Raw genomic sequence first — 5268 nt, 5'->3', positions numbered from 1 at the left:
ATATTCTGAATTTCAGAACGATATGAAAAAAAAAGCATTTTGGTCAAAAATTTTTCATGATGTATAGTCTTGCGTTTTTTTACGATAGAAATCGAAAATCCAAGTTTTAGATATTGAAGTGTTTTACATGTTTTCTGGATAAGTGGAGGTCCCTGATTCCAAATCTGACCTCAGTTTTGACGAAAAGAAATTATTTTGGCTGTTAGGTATTATAACTTACCCGATTTTCAGAAATGCGTAAGAAAAATGTATTGCTTGAAGAATGAATCTCTCCAGATCGTATACATATATTGATTAAATCTAGATTTTGATATTCCAGGTGAATTCCTACAGGAGTAAGAGTTTTAGTCCAGACCGTCACCGAACCGGTATGCTGTGATAATATTCAGCAGATCGGCACCGGTGGCGGTATGGTCATCACTCATTCGTCTGTTCCATGGTACTGAGGTCGAGTAAACAAGCAGGTCATTCTATCATGTTACACTATCAGGCTGTAATAAAACATAATCATGCATAAATTTGAAAGCTGCTATATATTATATATATTATTTCGGCTGCTATGGCCTACCAAATTTCCCGACATTCAAAGGGGCAAACAAGAAAAAATAATTCACTTGTAGAAGAACCGAATGCAGTTTCTGATAGAACAGGATCTAGTGAATCTATATTCTGAATTTCAAAACGATACGACGAAAAAAGTATTTTCGTCGAAAATTTTTCATGATGTATAGCCTTGCGTTTTTTTCGATTGAAATCGGAAATCCAAGTTTCAGATATTGGAGTGCCGTACATGTTTTCTGGATATTTCGAGGTCTCGGATTTCAAATCTGAACTCAGTTTCGCTATATAACGAATACTTTTGCCGTTTAAAAACTTTGAAATTTGTCCATTCTCGGATGAAATTTCTACAAATTCTTCTGTTCGCCATCTGGTGCCATTTTAATGAACATGCACTAATTAATTATAGAGTTCTTTGTCGTTCATAATAGAAATCTATCTCTCTTACAGAACAGTTTTCTACTGTGGTTGAAATAGAAAACTGTAATGAGTTTAACCATGTTCGTTAGATCGTGACTAGGTGGCGCTACCATAGAATTTTCGGGTGGTAGAATATGATGTGTTGCCTATGCCGATATTTTCAAGGCGCTTTTCATCATTGTCGATTTTTCGTCTAAAATGGAAAAACCTGCTTTCACATTGGATTTCCGTACATATTTTCTGCCAAATTAGAGGTCCCTGATTCCAAATCCGAACTCAGTTTTGACGAAAAAAATTTATTTCGGCTCTTATGGCCTACCAAAGTTCCCGACATTCGAAAGGGCATAAATGGAAAAATAATTCACTTGCAGAGGAACCGATTGCAGTTTCGGATAGAGCAGGATCTAATTAATCTATATTCTGAATTTCAAAACGATACGAAGAAAAAAGTATTTTCACCCAAAATTTTTCATGATGTATAGTCTTGTGTTTTTTTTCGATCGACATCGAAAATCCAAATTTCAGATATTGAAGTGCTGTACATGTTTTCTGGATAATTCGAGGTCTCTGATTTCAAATCTGAACTCAGTTTTGACGAAAAAAAATTATTTCGGCTGCTATGGCCAACCAAAGTTCCCGACTTTCAAAAGGGCATAAATGGAAAAATAATTCACTTGCAGAGGAACCGATTGGAGTTTTGGATAGAGCAGGATCTAATTAATCTATATTCTGAATTTCAAAACGATACGAAGAAAAAAGCATTTTGGCCGAAAATTTTTCATGATAGCCTTGCGTTTTTTTCGATCGACATCAAAAATCCAAGTTTCAGATATTGAAGTGCCGTACATGTTTTCTGGATTATTCGAGGTCTCTGATTCCAAATCTGAACTCAGTTTTGACGAAAAAAATTTATTTCGGCTCTTATGGCCTACCAAAGTTCCCGACATTCGAAAGGGCATAAATGGAAAAATAATTCAGTTGCAGAGGAACCGATTGCAGTTTTGGATAGAGCAGGATCTAATTAATCTATATTCTGAATTTCAAAACGATACGAAGAAAAAAGCATTTTGGCCGAAAATTTTTCATGATGTATAGCCTTGCGTTTTTTTCGATCGACATCGAAAATCCAAGTTTCAGATATTGAAGTGCCGTACATGTTTTTTGGATAATTCGAGGTCTCTGATTCTAAATCTGAACTCAGTTTTGACGAAAAAAATTTATTTCGGCTGTTATGGCCTACCAAAGTTCCCGACATTCGAAAGGGAATAAATGGAAAAATAATTCACTTGCAGAGGAACCGATTGCAGTTTTGGATAGAGCAGGATCTAATTAATCTATATTCTGAATTTCAAAACGATACGAAGAAAAAAGTATTTTCACCCAAAATTTTTCATGATGTATAGTCTTGTGTTTTTTTTCGATCGACATCGAAAATCCAAATTTCAGATATTGAAGTGCTGTACATGTTTTCTGGATAATTCGAGGTCTCTGATTTCAAATCTGAACTCAGTTTTGACGAAAAAAAATTATTTCGGCTGCTATGGCCAACCAAAGTTCCCGACTTTCAAAAGGGCATAAATGGAAAAATAATTCACTTGCAGAGGAACCGATTGGAGTTTTGGATAGAGCAGGATCTAATTAATCTATATTCTGAATTTCAAAACGATACGAAGAAAAAAGCATTTTGGCCGAAAATTTTTCATGATAGCCTTGCGTTTTTTTCGATCGACATCAAAAATCCAAGTTTCAGATATTGAAGTGCCGTACATGTTTTCTGGATTATTCGAGGTCTCTGATTCTAAATCTGAACTCAGTTTTGACGAAAAAAATTTATTTCGGCTCTTATGGCCTACCAAAGTTCCCGACATTCGAAAGGGCATAAATGGAAAAATAATTCACTTGCAGAGGAACCGATTGCAGTTTTGGATAGAGCAGGATCTAATTAATCTATATTCTGAATTTCAAAACGATACGAAGAAAAAAGCATTTTGGCCGAAAATTTTTCATGATGTATAGCCTTGCGTTTTTTTCGATCGACATCGAAAATCCAAGTTTCAGATATTGAAGTGCCGTACATGTTTTTTGGATAATTCGAGGTCTCTGATTCCAAATCTGAACTCAGTTTTGACGAAAAAAATTTATTTCGGCTGTTATGGCCTACCAAAGTTCCCGACATTCGAAAGGGAATAAATGGAAAAATAATTCACTTGCAGAGGAACCGATTGCAGTTTTGGATAGAGCAGGATCTAATTAATCTATATTCTGAATTTCAAAACGATACGACGAAAAAAGTATTTTGGCCGAAAATTTTTCATGATGTATAGCCTTGCGTTTTTTTCGATCGACATCAAAAATCCAAGTTTCAGATATTGAAGTGCCGTACATGTTTTCTGGATTATTCGAGGTCTCTGATTCTAAATCTGAACTCAGTTTTGACGAAAAAAATTTATTTCGGCTGTTATGGCCTACCAAAGTTCCCGACGTTCAAAAGGGCATAAATGGAGAAATAATCAACTTGAAGAAGAACCGAATGCATTTTCTGATAGAGGAGAGCCTAATTAAACTTCATTTCCAATTTCAAGATGATACGAAGAAAAAAAAAATTTCGATCGAACTTTTAGATATTGAAGTGTGGTACATATTTTCTGGATAAGTTGAGGTGCCTGATTCCAAATCTGACCTCAGTTTTGACGGAAAAAAAATTATTTCGACTGCTTTTGTACAATAATCTTCCTGCCCCTGACAACTGCCGCAACTGAACATACAAGGTTAGTATGGCCCATCAGTATGATGTGTTGCCTACAACCATATTTTCAGGGCGCTCTTAAGCTGTTTCGAGTTTTTCGATCAGAACGGAAAAACCTGTGTTCATATTGGAATGCCGTACATATTTTCTGGATATTTTGGGGTTTCTGATTCTAAATCTGAACTCAGTTTTGAAGAAAAAAAAATTATTTCAGCTGCTATGACATAATAATTTTCACGACATTCAAAAGGGCATAAAAGAAAAAATAATTCACTTGAAGAAGAACCGAATGCAGTTTCTGATAGAGCAGGATCTAGTGAATATATATTCCGAAATTCAAAACAATACGAAAAAAAAAGCAATTTGGTCGAAAATTTTTCATGATGTATAGTCTTGCACTTTTTTCGATCGGAATCAAAAATCCAACTTTTATGAGGTAGATTATTTTCGTTGTAGGGTGTTGACGTTAATTCATAAACGTAAAACACTGATGTCCATAATCTGATACGTTGGCGAATACTTGCGGGTTAAACGGAATTATCAGCGTCAGAGGCATTGAACGAGGTGCCTACGTGACAAACCTAAAGTCTACAGTCTACTACACGTCTTCGCAGACCCATTCACTACCAGGAATACGAATGGGGATCCAAGGCCCAAAGAATATTTCGAATATTCACGAGAAAGTTGTCACGTTGTGCGAAAAATCATCCAAATACTCAAAAATGCATAATGCAGAATTCATTCTTTTGAACCTTATCCTAAAACAAATCTGGAGAATGGACGGAGGAGGAGAACATCCTAATTTTACACGTTCATTTCATTGCTAAAGATCTGGTGTATATAAATATTTTTCTCCAAAAACAGGTGCAATTTGTGATGAATTTCGTTACTAAAATAAGGGTTACAAGCGCACAGGGTATTGTTTTAGTATAGGAAAATAATAATGCCTTGGGGATTTCCTCTCTCGGAAATTTTTCGCAGTGAATCTAAAGTCCAGATATAGTTCATTTCGTATGATTTATCAGTTAATTTAATATACATATGTAATTAGCGTTAGAGATTTTATCTTTCATTTAAGATGTTCAGATCGATCAAAATAGCGATCAATATGTCAATACTTCAATTGTGATAAAAATATCAAATCAAAAATATGGTCATTTTAATACCAATACAGCATGTTCATAAACATCGATCATACGCTTGATTTTGAACTCAAGGATTTACCGGAATTAATTTTCATTCAATTCGAACAACTCTTTGCTGAAAAATTTCTGATATATCACTTTATATTATACAGTTACAACGGGTCCTGATTACAATATGAATATACCCAGGAATTAAAGAAATTCTGTACGGGAATTTAATGAGGTAAGGCATTTTCGACATAGATCGAAAAATGGTCAATCACAAATATTTAGGGCTTTAGTAGCGTTGGGCATCAAAGTATTTTCGTTAATTTTTTTAAAATGAATATTTTCAATTATTTCCGTTCTGTAAATCTGGCAACGTTTGAAATTAAGTGCTTTAAAAGCATCATATACCTT

This window comes from Coccinella septempunctata, chromosome X (genome assembly GCF_907165205.1).
Source record: "Coccinella septempunctata chromosome X, icCocSept1.1, whole genome shotgun sequence".
Taxonomy (NCBI): Eukaryota; Metazoa; Arthropoda; class Insecta; order Coleoptera; family Coccinellidae; genus Coccinella; species Coccinella septempunctata.
Note: the sequence above shows the minus strand (reverse complement) of the source record.